The sequence below is a fragment of the Arachis hypogaea genome, chromosome 2, assembly GCF_003086295.3.
Source record: "Arachis hypogaea cultivar Tifrunner chromosome 2, arahy.Tifrunner.gnm2.J5K5, whole genome shotgun sequence".
Classification (NCBI taxonomy): domain Eukaryota; kingdom Viridiplantae; phylum Streptophyta; class Magnoliopsida; order Fabales; family Fabaceae; genus Arachis; species Arachis hypogaea.
The window spans coordinates 96,239,709-96,260,482 of NC_092037.1; the positions used below are offsets into that span (position 1 = coordinate 96,239,709).

Below are 20,774 nucleotides of genomic sequence, written 5' to 3' on the forward strand. Positions count from 1 at the left end.
AAATTATTCAAAGTAAAAATGAATAAAAAAAAAAAGAATTTCCAATTCTCCGGCAGCTATAGATCTGCAAGATGCGCGAAAACCCAAAATTACCCTCATGTTGTATCCTTTATTACGCTGGTGAGCGTTAAACTCATACCATTTGGAACGAACGAAAGGGCTTTCGCGTCAATTCAGATCCAAAACTCATAGTTAGTTGCAGAGCTAGTGAGAACCAAAAACGCTCTCTATGAAACAAAATTACAGTAACCATTTTTTACTTTTCTTCTCTGCGATTTGAGATCGCACCGGAAAACGAAACCACAAACACTTCAACTCGCTCCGGCGCCAACTCACTGAGTCAGCTCGCTGCCATTGTTGAACAGCGTACCGAGCTTCACCAATACTCACTTTTAGCTCATGGAATGAGGATCCTAGCTTAGAATCATTCACATTTTCCCGAACGTCTCAGATCTCGCGCCGAGCGCGCGTGTTATCGAGTCGTAACTCGCTCCGCAACTCGGGAATGGCTTCTGCGGAAGCCGATTCCCGACTGAGTAGGATCGTCGTCCCCGCGCTCGAGGCGATCGTGAAGAACGTGTCGTGGAGGAAGCACGCAAAGCTCGCGCACGAATGCAAGTCGGTGATCGACAGGCTCAGAAATAACAATGCAGCGGAGACGGCTGCGTCGCCGTCGGGCTCTCCTTCCGACGGAGAGCCCGATTCCACGTCGCCGGGACCCCTCCACGACGGCGGTCCCGTGGAGTACTCCTTCGCGGAGTCGGAATCGATCCTCAGTCCTCTCATCAATGCCGCGAAATCCGGCGTGCTGAAGATCGCCGAGCCCGCCGTCGACGCAATCCAGAAGCTCATCGCGTACGGCTACCTCCGCGGCGAGGCGGATCCGGAGGCTCCTCACCGGAGGCGAAATTGCTCTCGAATATGATCGAATCGGTTTGCAAGTGCAATGAGTTAGGAGACGAAACAATGGAGTTGCAGGTTCTGAAAACGCTGTTGTCCGCGGTAACCTCAATTTCGTTGCGAATTCACGGTGATTGCTTGCTTATGATAGTGCGAACCTGTTATGATTTATATCTAACGAGTAAAACTGCGGTGAATCAAACAACGGCGAAAGCCTCGTTGATTCAGATGCTGGTGATTGTGTTTAGGAGAATGGAAGCGGATTCTTCCACGGTTCCTATTCAGCCGATTGTGTTGGCTGATTTGATGGAGCCAGCAGAAAAATCTGATTCTTCCACGCAGTTTGTGCAAGGTTTTATCACCAAGATTATGCAGGACATTGATGGTGTTTTGAACCCTGGTACACCTAGTGCTAAGGTTTCGATGCTAGGTGGCCATGATGGTGCGTTTGAGACTACGGCGACGGTGGAGGGACAAACCCGACGGATTTGTGGATTCGACTGATAAGGACATGTTGGATGCGAAGTATTGGAGATCAGTATGTATAAGACGGCTCTAGAAGGGAGGAAGGGAGAGCTTGTGGATGGTGGTGACATTGTGGAGAGGGATGATGATTTAGAGGTCAAGATTGGTAACAAGTTGAGGAGGATGCCTTTTTGGTATTCAGGGCACTCTGTAAATTGTCGATGAAGACGCCCCTAAAGAGGCTTCTTCCGATCCCCAGTTAATGAAGGGAAAGATTGTGGCTCTGGAGCTATTGAAGATTTTGCTGGAGAACGCTGGAGCTGTTTTCAGGACTAGTGAAAGGTATTTCATTTTTGTGTAACTCCTTTGTAGAGTTTCCTTGAAACATTGACATTTTTGGCAGTTAGGGCGAAAAGCATATCTTGGTTTAGTTCAGTTTGTAGACGATCTAGAATGTGTAGTTTCTGTGCCAAACTTAGTAAAGAAGGAGGTCAGCATGACTAGATTGTGCTGAGGAAGGGTCTATCATTAATTCATACTAATTTATCATCTGTGACGGTTAGGAATCAATGATCTGCTGACATTGATGTAAGAATTAGTTTACTTATAGGTTACAACATCTAATAATTCATTATGAAAACAATGTTAGTAAAGCTTTCCATTGAGTTATACGTAGTTTTCATGTTAAATATGGTGTCATAAAACACAGACTGGGAAGCAGATAATCAACCATCACTTTATATTTACTATATAAAGTCATGGTTTAGGCTTTAGAAACCAAGCTTAATATAGAATATTTTGAGCAGGATATACAAAGCCCCTGTTTCACTTAAGTGATTATATTTGTATTCAGCCCTATTGAGATTGAAAGAATTGTAAGAGGAAACTGAAGTGGCAATTCATCTTCTATCTCAGTAAAATGAAAAATAAAAGTTATCTCTACATAATGCTATTCTTTCTTCTATTTGATCACTACTGATGGTTTTACAATTGGTTGAGTAAACAGGTTTCTAGGTGCCATCAAGCAGTACTTATGTTTATCATTGTTGAAGAACAGTGCTTCAACTCTTTTGATCGTTTTTCAGCTATCTTGCTCCATCTTCATCAGTCTGGTATCAAGATTTAGAGCTGGATTGAAGGCCGAAATTGGTGTTTTTTTCCCTATGATAATACTCAGGGTACTAGAAAATGTTTCTCAACCTAATTTTCAGCAAAAGATGATAGTGCTTCGGTTTCTGGAGAAACTTTGCATTGATTCACAGATATTGGTCGACATATTTATCAACTATGATTGTGACGTCAATTCATCCAACATTTTCGAGAGGTATGCTCCATTTTATTTTATACGACATTTAATACATATTTTATTTGATTTTCTTCTCTATGAATCATATATGCAGTTTTTCTGTTCATAATATGACTATCGAGTTTACTATTATTTCCATGTTGCCAATGTGTTTTCATGGATTACTTTCGTAATGGTATTGCTGTGATCTTGATTGTCACTTATTATACTTTGTCTATTTTATATCTAATTGTTCAGTTCCTCCTAGGATGGTCAATGGACTTCTTAAGACTGCTCAAGGTGTCCCTCCTGGTGCAGCCACCACACTTCTGCCACCTCAAGAGGCAACACTAAAACTTGAAGCCATGAAAACCTTGGTTGCTGTTTTAAAATCAATGGGAAGCTGGCTGAACAAACAATTGCTAATTCCAGATCCCCATTCTGCTAAGAAAATTGAAGCAGCTGACAGCAGTGCTGAGGCTGGAGGTTTGACCATGGTAAATGGAAATGGAGAAGATCCAGTTGGACAAGACTCTCCACCTGAAATCTCAAATGATGCATCTGATGTTTCAAATATTGGGCAGCGACGGGCTTATAAACTGGAACTTCTGGTAAGCAGATTTACAAGGTTTTGAGAAGTTTGGCTCTGTTGTTACTTTTGCTTTTGCTAATGCAAGTTTATGGCAGGAAGGTATATCACTTTTTAATAGGAAACCTAAGAAAGGAATCGAGTTCCTCATCAATGCCAAAAAAGTGGGTAATTCACCAGAGGATATAGCTGCTTTTCTTAAAGATGCATCTGGGTTGAACAAGACTTTGATTGGTGATTTTCTGGGAGAAAGGGAAGAATTATCCTTGAAGGTTATGCATGCCTATGTGGATTCATTTGACTTCCAAGGGATGGAGTTTGATGAGGCAATCAGGGTCTTTCTTCTAGGCTTTCGACTGCCTGGTGAGGCACAGAAGATTGATCGGATCATGGAAAAGTTTGCTGAACGTTATTCCAAATGTAATCCAAAGGCCTTTTCTAGTGCCGACACAGCCTATGTCCTTGCTTATTCTGTAATATTGCTCAACACAGATGCTCACAATCCTATGGTGAAGAACAAGGTGTGCTCTTATAATTGTCTGGATTCATTTTCAAATAATTACGATAGACATATTGACTTATTTTCTGTTTGGTCTTTGAGCTGTGCAGATGTCTGTCGATGATTTCATAAGAAACAATCGTGGCATTGATGATGGAAAAGATCTCCCCGAGGAGTATTTGAGGTCCTTGTTTGAGAGAATATCCAGAACTGAGATCAAAATGAAAGATGACAATATGGTTCCGCAACAAAAACAGGCTGCAAACTCTAATAGACTTTTAGGATTGGATAGTATATTGAATATCGTGACCAACAAGCATTGGGAAGACAGCCATATGGAAACCAGTGATGATCTTATCCGTCATATGCAACAACAATTCAAAGAAAAAGCTCGCAAATCCGAGTATGTTCAGTCAAAATTTCCATATTTTTGGACAGAATTATTATCTAAAACATGCCTTTCAACATGTTTTTGTTTGTGGCATGGAGAACCTTCTGTTACAATTGTTCATTCATCTCATGGCTGTTTATGGATCCTACCATGTTTACTAGTATTTATCTGTTGTTTTACTCATTCCATGTCTATCTGAAGTGTGGTGCATCAATCTTAAATTTTCACCAAAGTAAATTCCTTTTATGTGTGCATGTGTGTTGATTAGTTCTTTTAATCACAGTTATATAACTTGTTTGGAATTTCTGACTATGATTTCCTCTTTTTACTGCAGTACCTTTACACATTTATTGAGGGAAAAATTTTGTTTCCAGAATTTATTTTACTTGATTTCTATGTGCTTGCTACTTGTAGGTCGGTCTATTATGCGGCAACAAATGTTGTAATCCTTAGATTCATGATTGAGGTGTGTTGGGCACCAATGTTAGCTGCCTTCAGCGTTCCTCTTGATCAAAGTGATGATGAAGTTATAATATCTCTCTGTCTCGAGGGCTTCCGCTATGCTATTCATGTTACTTGTGGAACGTCCATGAAGACACATCGAGATGTTTTTGTGACTTCACTAGCAAAGTTTACCTCTCTGCATTCTCCTGCTGCCATTAAGCAAAAAAATGTAGATGCAATTAAGGTTGGTTAACTTTAACTTCTTTCCGGACTGGTTTATGTGAAATTTAATAAGCTGATGTTATAATCAACTATCAGTTCATATTGTATGTTATGATACTTTATGCACTGTTATTGCCCCCCTTGCCAAAGGGTCAGTTTATAGACCTTGTCATACAGGTTCAGCTATGAACTTTGTAAATTTAACCATTAGATTTATCTTGAAATAAATCAATGGTTCTCATTCATTTCCAGCTACCTACTCATCAGGTGCTTGTTTTTTTCACAAAATGAATTTTGAAGCATGCCTTTCCTATTTACTCTATCTATCACTTGCTTCAAATCATATCTCTGGAAAAACCAATGAGTGGTGCAGTATTCATTAGAATGTGGGAGAAAAAAATAGATATCTTGTGAGAGAAGTGGGGAAGAGAGAGGGGAAAAACCAAGCATGGAAACGATATTCATCCATATGTTATCAAATAAGGACAAGGGAGTGGTTCTTTCTTCCAAAACTTTCCTACATTGTCACCCACTTTGCCTTCCAAACGACACACCCCGCGCGCGTGCGTGTCCGCAACTGTTGGATCTTATATTCACCTCAAAGAGTCACCCTCGTTTCTCCCTTTTACTATTGATTTCTTGGATTTGCCAAAACTTATTTTTTTTTAGTAAAAAGTAAAAAACCTTACTGACCTGTATCATTTTTAGTTCAGTAATGCCTTGTGTAGATTGTGGAGGAGAACAGGTATAAATGTCACTACACAGTACTCTTCACATACTTGATACTTTTCTGCCCAAGCAGCAACGTTCAGGCCCAAAAAAATAGAGTATTTTATATTTAGGAAAAACTATGAAATTATTTACAACCTACTGTAAAATATCATGTGCCCATAGCTAGACCCATATATCACTTGCTATTGTTTGTGTATTGAATGTATACATCTTTTATTATTTGAACTTCATGTTTACTTTTTATCAAAGTAAGTTGTAAAGCTGCTTTCTGGATTTACTTTCATAACCGAGTATATTAAAAATAAGTAGTCTAGCCATCAGTTCTTCTGCAAATATGTTGATTATGAAATTTTATGGGGTTTCTGTGGAGTTTGCTGCATTTGCTGGAAATTTTTCTAGGCAAGATCTCCAGACGTATTAAAATGTTCTTGCATATTGGATCTTTTAATTGTTGTAATACATTTTTCGTACCTGACTCAAAGTTAAGTTGTTGATAACATTATGACCTTGGGTTTTCTGTCTGAATTGTTGATAGGCAATAGTTACTATTGCTGATGAGGATGGAAATTACTTACAAGAAGCTTGGGAGCATATCTTGACCTGTGTTTCCCGGTTTGAGCATCTACTTCTTCTCGGAGAGGGCGCTCCACCAGACGCTACATTCTTTTCCTTTCCTCAGAATGAGTCAGAAAAGGCAAAGCAAACGAAATCAACCATTCTTCCTGTTTTGAAAAAGAAGGGACCTGGTAGGTTACAGTATGCTGCTGCCACATTGATGCGAGGTTCATATGACAGTGCTGGAATTGGTGGCAATGCTTCTGGAACCATCACATCAGAACAGGTGAACAATATAGTTTCTAATTTGCACATGTTGGAACAAGTTGGAAGCTCTGAAATGAATCGCATATTCACTCGGAGTCAGAAGTTGAACAGTGAGGCCATAGTAGATTTTGTTAAGGCTCTGTGCAAGGTCTCCATGGACGAACTAAGATCTCCGTCTGATCCCCGAGTTTTCAGCCTCACAAAGATAGTTGAGATTGCGTATGTATTACTTGCCTAGTGCTTATTGCATTCTACACCTTAGCTCTTCCTCTAAACTTTTCATAATCTTTTTCTCATGGCTCAAGGTTTAAGGGTGTGGGCGAGTTATTAGAGAAAAACAGCACATGGCATTCTGGTAGATTTTATCTTTCAGGGTGTAACAATATTCTTTGGCACTCTGCCACCTTAGTTTTCTCTTTTTTGGTTGATTGTTCATTCCAAATTCCCCAATCTCTGTCTGAGCTTTTTGTTATGGCTCGTACTATTTATGGATAGGGCTTATTACAAAAACATAGAAAATGGCACTTTGGCATGTTGATCTTGGTTGTTGCATTATTCTTTGTTGTGTAGAAACTAAGCATGTTGCTACCTTTTTTACTCTTGGTTTAGTGCCTCTTCTGAGTCCTCAAACTCATGCATTTGGGAAAATTGGTGAATCGAACTACTTTTCATTTCAAATTCCGGTGGTCATCATATTGGCTTGCCTGTGTAAGAGGCTACTTTTTTCTTTCAACTCCCTATTTCAGATGTTAAACAACTGCCAAAGTGCTTATTAGGTTTGATGATTGAAAAAACTAAAGTTGAGGCAGAGCAACAAGCTAATGACTTATGTTTTATGATTTATTAATATCTTTGCTTTTCTAATTATTATGTTGACATGACTATATTGCAACAGGCACTATAATATGGACCGCATCAGGCTTGTGTGGTCGAGCATCTGGCATGTTCTCTCTGATTTCTTTGTGACTATTGGCTGTTCTGGAAACCTTTCAGTTGCAATTTTTGCGATGGATTCCTTGCGTCAGTTGTCAATGAAATTTCTGGAGCGGGAAGAGTTGGCTAATTACAATTTTCAAAATGAATTTATGAAGCCTTTTGAAATTGTCATGCAAAAGAGTAGTGCTGTGGAGATCAGAGAACTAATTATCCGATGTGTCTCTCAGATGGTTTTATCTCGTGTCAAAAATGTCAAATCTGGATGGAAGAGCATGTTCACGGTAGAGTTGATCGACTTTTCTCTTCTGTTTATGATAGGGACATCTTTTCTTTTCTGTCGATTGTTTGTTGTCTTTTAACTCCTTTTTCTCATTATTAAGTATAAACTTGATTTCAGGTATTCACTACAGCAGCATATGATGACCATAAGAACATTGTATTCTTGGCTTTTGAAATTATTGAGAAGATTATTCGAGATTATTTTCCATACATTACTGAGACAGAGACCACCACATTCACTGACTGTGTGAATTGTCTAATTGCTTTTACAAATACTAGATTCAACAAAGAGATTAGCCTAAATGCCATTGCTTTTCTTCGGTTCTGCGCAACCAAACTAGCCGAAGGAGACCTTGGTTCATCATCAAGAAATAAGGACAAGGAAGTCTCCAGAAAGGCTTCCCCGCGTTCACCTCAAACAGGAAAAGAGGGGAAACAAGACAATGGAGAGGTGACTCAAAAGGAGGATCATCTCTATTTTTGGTTTCCTCTATTGGCTGGTGAGGATGCTGTATTAACCCTTCTTGCAAAATTATGTTATCAATATTCTTAAGTTGCTCAAATGATTATTATCATCTTCTTTCATGTTGTAAGAAGCTTGGCTTTTGTTAGAAGTACTTATTCTTGGTCAACATTGTGCAGGATTATCTGAGCTTAGTTTTGATCCAAGACCTGAGATTAGGAAGAGCGCCTTAGAAATCCTATTTGAATCCTTGCGCAATCATGGTCATCTTTTTTCACTACCTTTATGGGAAAGAGTATTTGAGTCAGTCCTCTTTCCCATATTTGATTTTGTACGACATACTATAGATCCTTCTGGGAGTAGTTCCCCTGTCAATAATGAAGTAGAGATTGTTGGTGATCTTGAGCACGATGCTTGGCTTTATGAGACATGCACATTGGCCCTCCAATTGGTTGTAGATCTTTTTATCAACTTTTACAACACTGTCAATCCACTTTTAAGAAAGGTCCTGATGCTACTGGTAAGCTTTATACAGCGCCCTCATCAAAACCTTGCTGGCATCGGTATTGCTGCATTTGTACGTTTGATGAGTAATGCTGGGGAGCTATTTTCTGATGAAAAGTGGTTAGAAGTGGTTTTGTCGCTAAAAGAAGCAGCTATTGCAACTCTCCCTGACTTCTCATTCTTTGAAAATGAAGACTTTGTGAATAGAAATTATGAACATGCACCAACAGCTGAAGATGATGGAGATCTTCCTGACTCGGCGTCACCTGAAACTTTAGCAAACCTGAGGACTCGTCATCTTTTTGCGTATTTGTCTGATGCAAAAAGCCGAGCTGCTGTTGAGCTTTTGTTGATTCAGGTAAATTCCAATTCTCTTTCTTCAGACGTTCTTAAAATGCCTTGCTCCAAAAATAGAGGAGACCAAGAGCTGTAGCTCAAGTAGCAGTTAGACTTTGACATTGTCCAGTTTGGGATCAAGTTTTAGACAACCTTTGTAATGGAAAGAAGGCACAGCAGTTTCTTTTAAAAATGATGAAATTTCAATTAGCACTTAGCAGTTTCTTGGAATTTTGGTCTTGATCTTTATTATTTACATTACCATTAGATTCTTAATATATTGGTTCTGCTAAAAATATGTATATTTAGGAATATGACAAAATTGGGGGATTGTTTCTTTACACTCAAACTTGTTCTGGTACACAGCAATGTGCACTGTTATGCATCCCTGAAATATTGATGAATGTGTTTTTTGAGGAATAATGTTTAACACTCTTCCTGAAATTGGCAGGCAGTGATGGAGATATATAACATGCATCGATTTCGCCTTTCAGCAAAACACATGCTAGTCCTGTTTGATGCATTGCATGAGGTGGCATTACATGCTCACAAGATTAACAGCGATACTACTTTACGTTCAAAGCTTCAAGAGTTTGGTTCCATGACCCAAATGCAAGACCCTCCATTATTACGACTTGAGAATGAGTCGTACCAAATATGCCTTACATTTTTACAGAACCTCATTATTGACAGGCCTTATAGTTATGAGGAGACTGAGGTTGAATCTCATCTTGTTCGGCTATGCCAGGAGATCTTAGAGTTTTATATTGTAGTTGCAAGTTCTGGATTTACAACTCAGCCTTCTCGTGACAGACAGCCACATTGGTTAATTCCATTAGGGTCTGGGAAGCGGAGAGAACTGGCTACACGTTCACCTCTTGTCGTGGCTACGCTTGAGGCTATTTGTAGTTTAGGAGATGCTTCATTTGAGAAGAACCTCTCTAATTTTTTCCCTCTCCTTTCAAGCTTGGCAAGTTGCGAACATGGTACGCACGAAGTCCAGGTTGCTCTCTGTGATATGCTCAGTTTATCAGTTGGTCCTGTTCTGCTGAAGTCATGTTGAGTAGTTAAGACTAACCCTGCATTTTGAGATGCAGGATATTTTTGTTCATAATTTGTTCCGTCCTTTTCCATTACATGTCAATAATATAGTTTGAAACTCTGTATGAAAAGTTAGTAATGATTGTGTTATAGCTTACGCTTTTCAAGTTCTGTATGTTAGAAGCTTAGCTTCTGCGGTCAGAATTAATTTGTATTACTAGAGGCTTAGTGTTGTACGCTTAACTTCTACTCATTTTCAGAGGAATTAGTTTTGAAGCATTTATTCAACTCTGAATTAGTTTTTGCGATTAATTTGGTGGTTGTAAGTAAAATGTGAATATGATTGGAAACAGCTACATTCTATGAATATTTGTTTCTAATGATCTAATGAAAAGTTAATGCACATAATAATTAAGACGAATGCTCTCTGTGTGTGAATATGTAAACAGACATCTAGTTTCCATGCTGTTGCTGATGTCTTAATTTGTACCCTAGTCACATTTTCGAGTGTTCCGCTACCTGTTTCCTTCACAAAAGCTGTCTTCATAAGTAATAATGCTATACTTGAATTACAAATTACATAATTGGTTATGTATGTATTTGTATTTTATTAAATTTTAAATTCTTGATTTTCTTATTAACTATTCAAATGTTGTACAACACTTTTAAAGTTCAAGATTGTAATTACATTTTAGAAGAATATCCAAAACGCTTTTCAGCATGCAATTCCAGGATGTCATAAGCCTTCCCACATGTAAGTATGGAGCACAAGTTCGCTATTAAGAATGCTGTCTTCTTGTCCACAAAATCCAAGTACTGTTAACTTAGCCGAAAACTGCTTTGTCATTGATTCAGTTGAAGTCATTTGGATGCCACAGTAGAGAACAAAAATAATTTAGGACCGTGAAAGTGAAAATTTTCCCCCGCCTTGTGTGCTTGGTTTTTCTAACTTTTCCCACCACTCACATAACATAGAAAAACCTTAGCCAAATCCAAAGGAAATAATCACTAATCTGCAATGGTAGGTATAGATAGTTCAAAAAACAAAATTTTCAAGACATGCATGCTGATAAAATATGAAATTCCGAGATTTGTGTATTATATCAAAAAGGGTTAACCCCTCAAGAGACTTGAAAAGTTGAGAGGTCTAAAGTTTTTTGGGGAAAAACCATTTCTCCATTAAATAAAATGTCAAATTCATAAACATGGATATTAATATATCCCATATAAAAAGAAAAAACAAAAGTGAATTAATTCGATGTAAAAATAAAAATTAAAAATATGCCCGGTAATTATTTCTCTAACTAGAATGTGACAAAAGATGTCTTGTCATAACTTCCTAAAGCTACATTCACCACATAGTCTAATAAAAATAGACCGAAAATGTTTGATAAATAAAATAAATTAATTAAAAATAGATTTTTTTTATTTAATATTTATTAATTATTAATAATTAATAAATATTAAATAAAATAAGTTCTGTCTATTTTTTTTTTGTCTCCGTATCATTGCCGAAAAATAAATATCATTCTCATACGGAATCAACAATTACCTTTCATATTCGACAGCTCTTATCATCATACATAAATCATTGCATATTTCATATACCAATAATAATAATAAAGTCCAATAACCCTTCCTTCAATCATAATGTTGCAACCTTTCACACCCTTCTTTTCCTTTCTTCATAGAAAATCCAAATCACTCCTCAACCTCCCAAAGCCAGCACCGAGTAGTAGTTGCTGTTCATGCTGGTGCTGGAGAAGACAGCGACCCAGAAGAAAATTCTCACCAAGTTTTGATTTTGATGAATTCTCAGCGTCTTTCATAGACATGAATCTGTCAAGGCAGTTCCAACAAGTGTTCAAGCTCATTGATTCCAATGGTGATGGAAAAATCTCAACCACTGAGCTCAGTGAAACTCTTCTATGTCTTGGATACAACAAGTGCATGGCTAAAAAAGAAGCTGAGAGAATGGTGAGAGCTTTGGACTTTAATGGAGATGGGTTTGTTGACTTTGATGAATTCATGGTTGTGATGAGAGAAGGAATAGCAACAACAGAAGAAGGTGGCAAGAACAATAACAATATTGATCAAGATGAGTATCTTATGGATGCTTTTCATGTGTTTGATTCTGATAAGAATGGATTAATCTCTGCTAAGGAATTGAGGAGAGTTTTGGTTAATCTTGGGTGTGATCGTTGCAGCATCAGAGAGTGTAAGCGTATGATCAAAAGTGTTGACAAGAATGGTGATGGGTTTGTTGATTTTGATGAATTTAGATCCATGATGAAAAAGGGACTTTCCAAATCCAAACAAAATTAGAACAAAATATGGTTTGTCATGTATCTTTCATTATTCTCTAATTTTTCTTCTTTTTGATCAAGTATCAAATAATTATTATTGTATTTTATGCTAATAACATATCATCAATTTATTATTAGATGAAGTGTAATCTTTATTCATAGTAAAGTTTAAGTCTCATCCAATAATAAATAGATGATATTTTAACTTGAAATACAATAATAATGGTTGTCTAAAATATTTTTCTTTGTTTTTGTTCACTTTACTAACATAATGTATTCATACTCCAAACAAGGAGCCTCAAATTGGATGAGAGAAGCAATCAAATTTGTTTGAAAATAAGTATTATCAGAGGAGAATTATTGTATATTCAGTTTGTTTAGGAGACTAATTTCATGCAAACAATAGTTTTGTGGTATGATTGATCATAGAAGCTGAGGTCCTATATGAGCAAGAAAATGGACAGTGCGTGCGATAAAAACTAAACCGGATCGGTGGGTTCAACTAACAAAATTAAAGAATTAGATCTTTATTCAATTTGGTTTGATATTTCGACCGTTTAAGGTAAAAAAATCGGTCAAACTCATTCTGAATTGGTTAACCGCAACTATTTTGCCAAAAAACTGTAGCAAAGTGTTAAACCTGGCACTGGACATGACTCACCACTAGGCCGATTGTCTTCTTATTACATAGTCTATTTATAATTTTATATATTTAATATCTATGCAACTCAAAGAACTTTTTTATAGATATTTGTTATCTATATATAAAAACTCATATTATATTATAATATATATATATATATATATATATATAATTTAATTAAGTCAAATTTAAGTTATATCAAATATTAATTTTATTTTTTAATAATAATATTGTATTTTTCATTTTTATTATTAATATTTTTATTTTATTATAATTATTAAATAAATATTAAACATTTTAAATATTTATATATTAAAATATTAATAAATTTATGTATTTTAAATTTTAAATTTATATTTTTTATTTTTTATTTTTTATTTTTTATTTATTATTTATGTGAAATTGATTTTATCGGTTCAACCAGTAATTTATTGATTAAATCAATAAACTAATAACTAATAAACTAATAGTTTAATCGGTTTAATCACCGATTCAATTATGACAACTATAAAAACAATTATTCGTTTTATTTTTCTATAGTATTATTTTTTATTTAATTTAAACTAACTATTAAACATAAGTTGCACTTGCAGCTCATGCTATTATTTAATATATGTTTTATATATAAAATTAATTACTATATATTTGTGTATAAATATATATATATTATTTTAACTTATTTTTATGTATATTTTATACTTTAATATATATTTTATATAGATAACTAATTTAATAATTAATTTTTGGTGAGCATAATTATATATATATTAAAAATTTTTATTAGAGAATAATAGGATATATTTATTTTCCTTATAAATATAAGATTGATATATTTTTTATTAAAGACTTTTAGTATAAGCATGAACAACTAAGAAATATATCTAAACTTATTAGAAGATTTGAGTGTACTTTATTGAAAGATTAAATATGAGTTATGGGCAGTGTTATCCTTTTGTCCATTCCAGAGAGAGATTATCAAATGAGTCAAATTGCTATGCTTGTCTTTTTTATTGGATAGAGCCAAAACGAGCCATATATTAAAGGTACCGAGTTTTTTTTATCATGGCTTGTCTTTTTTCCTCTTTTGTGATTTAGTTTCCAAGATATATAGTTCATTTTCAATAGGTTTATTTTTTGTGCAACGTGTATCTCAATTATTTAATGTTTGGTCTTAATCAGAGTTCAAAACTACTTTTTCATAGTGAAATTCATCTTATTTATTAAAGATAATTATGAATTTCATAGCTCTATATTTCATACTTATCTTGTTTGACATTAATTATTGGACCACTACACAATAATAATAATAATAATAATAATAATAATAATAACAACTTTTTTTTGGTCATAATAAAACTATTTTTTAATACGTTGGAAAATTTCATACCCTTTGGACTTTCTATTTGATTGTATCAAAAAGTCCAATGAATTACGATTTTCATATTGGGTCAGGTCTGAGAAAGAGAATGAACTTCATATAAAAAACCATGACCTTTTCAAATAAGCCAATTCATACAACGGTGTCTATTTTTTTTGTTATTGTTCTTTTGCATGACCAAACTTCATTTGGCCCATCATTTTCTTAAGTGGACGCTCCATGACCAAAAACACACTGAACCTAGTACGAGTAAAAGAAAACTCAGAAAGTCGAGTATTGGAAGAGGGAAAAAAAAAAAAAAGAATGCACACACACAAATTGCACGAGTAATGCTATTAATGATCAACCAACTTGGATTGGCCGAATGGTCAACTCACTTGTCCACTTAAGCAAGAGTCAGGTTGGATCAAGTAATTAGTTCATTCATCTGTTTAAATAATTAAGTATATATTTAAATTTTATTTTGTGCATGCAGTAATTTATTAGTCAATAATAAATTTTTAAATTGAATGTCGATCCATAAAAAATTAATCCTTATCTTATCAAAATAGAAAATATCGTAAAAAAGAAAAAAAAACATAAAAAATTACTAATGCTGTTATTTGAAAAAAAAAGTAATAAAAAGCATGAGTAATGCTAGTTTCATCCTAATGAAAATTGAGTTTATGGTTAAAAAAAATAAAATAATAATAATAATAATAAATCAAATTTTAGTTTATAAAAAATAAGCTTTCTGATAAATTATAGAAACAGTTCTTTAAGATTATCTGATTTTAAAAACTAAATCAAAACTTCTTAATCTTAATACTTTTACATAAATACAGCACGAACTGTTTTTTAGAAAATTTTGGTGGGTTGGAAGTTTTGAACTAGGGTTTGAAGATCTGAAAGATTGTTAATTAATTAAATGCTTTACAATAGTTTCTAGCTTCATGAATTAAAAACAACCAAAAGTTGTTTATATCCCCTGATATAATTAAATTATCATACAGTGAGTAATCAACAACAATATATGTTAATTAGCTATCACTTTCGAGTTTTCTCTTCAACTGTTAAAATTTGAAACCCTAATATCATCATCATCATGCACAAGAAGAAAAAACTTGGTGTAATTAATTAACTACTCTTTCTTCTATAAATTAATTAGTTACACATTATCAGATACATCTCAATCATCCTAACTTTATTATTACATACAATATTATTGTAATAATATTAATAACTAACTAAAAAAAAAACCGTTGTTTTAGTTGCTTTGATTGGACACCGAAGAACAAGAATAATAATATATAAGAGAACTATATGTTCCACACGATCTATTAGCTAGTAACTAAATTAAATAAATAAATAAATAAAATAACATACATATATATTAAATAAAAAACCCAATCAAACATACTCACAATTAACGATGGTTTTAAAATCTCAAGTGGCTTAATCGACAACCCTTTTCTTATTTTTAGCAAATTAAATTACCTAAAGCAGATACGCGATATTGTGACACTTTATTTCACTAGTATCTTAGCCATTAATCTATTGAGATGTTTAAGGTTCTAGCAACAATCATTCCCTTATTGCACATAAAAAAAATTAATGGCCTAAATTAAACGAATAATTATTATTATTATTATTATATATAGAATTAAAAAAGAAAAACACTTTTCATTGATAACTTAAACTAGAATGTACTACAGTGAACCCTCACAACTCACATCATGTTTCTAAAAACTATCATTCTTTAATTTCGAGTGTGTGTGTGTATATAATCAAGCACCAATGTGTCGTTATTTTATTATGCTACTTATTATATATATAAGTTCCCTAAACCCCCAACAAAGATCAAATTAATTACTAGCAAACTTTTAATAAAATTTGCTACAGAAGTTTCTAAAGTATAATTGCAAGCACTTCCAAATATGTAGGAACCAAATTCTTTAAGGAGTGCTATTTTCCTTTTTTATTTCCCTATGTGATGAGCATCAACCTATATTAATATTCACTTCAACATAAATAACTCTACATATCTAAATTAATAACGTTTTATATTATCACCAATATCCCTTTTTCCAAAATGCGGTATATAGTTAAGAAACCAAGTAGGGAAAAATTCCCAACTTCTTTCTTTATGCTTTTGTCTTGAGGATTATTTAAGGATTTCACAAAATAATTAAAGGATAAGATGTGTTCCCTTATGTATAAAAATTCACCCTAACTATTTAACAATAAGACAGGCTTAGAAAACTTTCAATCTTTAATTATAGTAAAATAATGAATCATATTATTATATTTGGCTCAAAAAATAATTAATCACTAATTAGTTATTATGTATAAAAATATGTCTTAATCATGTCACAAAAATAAATTTATTATATTACTATAAATAAATTTGATTATGCATGTATTACAGATTTAATTATTCTATTATATATATATATATATATATGATAATTAAGTTTAATTACTCGGGTAACTAATTGTTTAGTTGAAAAAATGTCTGAATTAATATGTACAAATATATAATAACTAATTTAGTGATTGATTTTTAGTATACATAGAGAACTTTAATAAAATATATATACATAACCTTTCTACTTTTGATACTTGAACAAAGTTATTAACTCTTGATGTTAGCAAAATTTTTTCTTAATCTTATCCTAGGATGTTGTTATGGCTCTAAACAAAATCTATTACATTAATAGCCATGGCATGCACCAAAATTGACCTAAAATTTCAACAAGATCACCTTGATTTAACACTTAAAAAAAGATGATGATGTTGTGTCCCTCATTAATCAAAGTTGACCTAACAATAAATATGATCTCATCAATTAATTAATTAACCCCAAAATCAAAACCTCAAAGTCTTGAAATTCAAATTACAAAAATGAGAACACTTTTAATTAGATTGGAACTAATAAGGACATGGAGTCCACCAACCAAATTGAAGCAAAATCGTTGACATTATTATTATGCCATCCAATCCTTTGTTAAAGTACACTCTAATTTTGAAAAAATTGAAAGAGAAGAAGGTAATTAAGGTAGATGATAAGTGCATAGATGACAAGAAAGGGTCCAAATCTATCATAGTCTATCACATGGAACCTTCAGTTTGGTCGGTTGTTTACACAATTTAAATAATGGGATTTTGAATTAATTAATTAAGATAAGTTTGAAAGCTTTATTTGGATTGGATTTCCATTGATGAGGACAAAGAGATGTGTGCAACAATCTCAACTCAACCCACTTTGGAGTGAAAAGCGGCTTGTGGAAGAGTGAGAGAACATGCACCATCGTGCTTCCTTCGATGCAAAATTGGTGCCTTTCACATGGATTTCATTCTTTAAATAATACACTATTTCAATTCATTTAATTAATTAGGTGTATGTGTGGTCCATGCTCTTTCGATTAACTTTAATTAATAATTCTTTAATTCGGCTATACATAGTGGGTTCCCATTTGTTTAGTTTTTAATAAAGACTTGATTAAGATAAGCATCATATATATTATTATATTAATCTTGCAGTATAGTAACATGATGTTACAACTAGTAACAATACAAGTAAACACTTAAATTGGTATCAAACAATTTTATATGAATAATGTTTTGGTTTTAAACAAATTTTTATTCTTTAAAATTATTCGAGAGTTACTCTTATTAAACAGATTAATTTTTAATTATTTTAATTAAATTTTTAATATGTAAAATAAATAAATTTCTGACAAATTTTAATATAAAATAATTAAATATAAAAAATATTATAAGACAAATTAGTCCTCCTTTTAAAATAATAGAAGAACCAATCTATTCAATAAAAATAATTTTTGAAGACTTATAAAAAATAAAAGTTTGTTGGAAATATTCAAACAATATCGAATTATTCAAATAATAGATAATATCATTCTATATTTGATAATCTCAAATTCAAGTTTTATAATTTCTTATGAAATTAGTTAAATTATTCTTAGAAATAATATAATTTTTCAATTAAAATATTATCTCAAAAGTTTTCCTCTCTTCCGGACACTTTGATTCATTTATTCTTGTCTCTTAAGGAATGACTATGTCTTTATCTCGAGAAGTGCATATATCATTCACAAATTTCAACAAATTTAGATAAATCAAATCCATATGAACTGGGTTTGAACTTGGTGTGTGAATTATGATTGACTTTCTGAACCTCCTCAGTCTTTCATATTTGAATCAGTGTTTGTTTGGGGTCATCATTGACTAAAACTAATAAAAGCAATACTTTTGTGAATCACTCAGAAACACTTCATGCTTAATCTACAAGAAAAAATCATCCATAACTGGTTCAGCACTATTGGAGAAATTCAGTCACAACCTCAGGAAAAAAAAAAGTTTTGATGAGTTCATTAATCAGCTTTATGGACATTTTTAATTCATATATATATGATTTTGACAAACTTTTAATGCCCAGTATTCTATATATTATCAACTAATTATATATGATTTTTGGGATTTATTATAAAAATCAAATGCATTTCTTATGGGAAAAAAATATTTTAATATATAATAAGACAAAAAATAGACAATAGATAATTAAATAATTGTATAATTTGTTTTACACTAAAAATGCCTCTAAACTAAATCTTAATTGTGTGTCATGAAACTACATACATTCCAAAAGTTTCAGTTATTAGGAACGTGTGCATAAATAATTATATATTTAATTAGTTTATTTGAAAAAAAATTAAAATATTTTTTAAAAAGATAAAAGTAGTTTGATATTTGAGTATCTTATATATAAAAATATTTATGAGTTATATATATTTGGGTATAATAATATAAAAATATTTATTTATTATTATGTTAAAGTATTTTTTTTAAATAAGAAAGGTATTTTTAAAAATAATACAAATTATAATTTTTTTTAAAAAATATTTTTTATTTTTACTATTAAAAATTTACTAAAAACACTAAAAAATATATATATTTCAAGAATTTAATAGCATCCAAACAAACATAATAGGTTTTCTCCCATAAAATTTTTTGTTTTAAACAATTTAAAATGTGAATTTTACAAAACCTTTTTTTTATCTTATACTAAAACTTTTTTTAGAAATAATAAAAATTGAACTCTAGTAATAAAATTTCTGATTATTATTATTATAAAATTATTCACCTCAAAAAAATTATACTGCGAGATAAAAGTATATGAATACATATAATAATATGTACATGGCAAGAAGTGTTGTGATGCTATTGGAAAAATCATTGACCTTTAGGTTGAACTACTTCAATTCATTGGTGTAAAAGCCTAATGGAAATAATCTAAGGATTGCTTCAACATCTAACAAATTTTGAAACTTTAATGGTACTCTTACTTCTGAACAAGAGAATAATCTTTAAATTTGTGAACTGAATAGATGTTAGTATATTAATATTAATAATGTTAATATGTAGACATAGATATAGATTCCCTAAACACATCAACAAAGCCAGAAGTGAAAAATTAATGGAATGCCTATCACATCTTACCCATAACAAATGCAAGATGATGATGATGATGATGATGATGATGAGTTCATTTCCATTCATTAATATTTTATATTGACATGAACTTATTATTAGTGGTCCACGCATAAAGTTCTTCCAGCTCTGCTGAACTAATTAACAAAGTTCATTATGTGTAATCTTAGAAATATATAATTAATGGAGTTATTTCATAGTCCACACAAAGCACCAAAATCATAGTTAACTTTCATTTGTAAGACTTTACCTAATAATTATCCTTGTCAATCTCATATTCCATAACTGCGTGGCCAAACCAAATTTGTGTACCCAAAAGGCAATTAAATTCTCTACTTATATATGTATCACCAACAAACTAAAAAGATTGATCAACAAGGTGTGCCAAATGGTTGATGTTCTGAGAAAGAAATAAAGGATATATATAGAGATAATATATACAATAATAATAGAGATATATTTTTTTAATATTTTATTTTCTTGCTTACTGTAAATTAATTTAAAAATTATTTCTCAAATATATGTTATTTATATTAACTATACTAGTACACAAAAATAAGTTATTCGTATAAAATACAATTCTATGTTTTTTTTTTTTTGCCTACATATAATAATTGTGTTTATATTTTTTGAAAAATATAAAAAAAATTTACTTTATTTTTTACCTATATTTTGTTTTTATTTTTTATGTCTTTCTATCTCATATCAATAATTAAACACATATTGTGGATATTTTGTGACGGTTTAAAATCCCTGCTAAACTTAAAAAAAAAATTCAAATTGTAACGGTTTTATTGCGACGGTACCATTCCGTTTCGCATAAATTAAAGCAACTAATAATAGTTGAAACTAAAACTAAAATCTATTAGTGAACACATATAGAAATAAATCAAAATATGATTGCCTTTCTACATTATCATTTGATTAATTTGGCTCTTTGATGTAAGTGGTGAGTATATGACTGTTGAGGGGTGTTAACTGTAAAAATTCATAGCAATATATTGTGGTGTGATGAAGAAACAAACTTGGATTTTAGAACCTAGGAAGTG

General features: G+C 32.3%; 2 pseudogenes; both read left to right on the forward strand.

Moving 5' to 3' along the window:
- Window positions 1-294: 294 nt before the first annotated feature.
- On the forward strand, window positions 295-10,220 carry LOC112753682 (brefeldin A-inhibited guanine nucleotide-exchange protein 2-like; annotated as a pseudogene).
- A 1,266-nt stretch (window positions 10,221-11,486) lies between these two features.
- Window positions 11,487-12,351, forward strand: LOC112753714 (uncharacterized; annotated as a pseudogene).
- The last annotated feature ends 8,423 nt before the right edge of the window (window positions 12,352-20,774 follow it).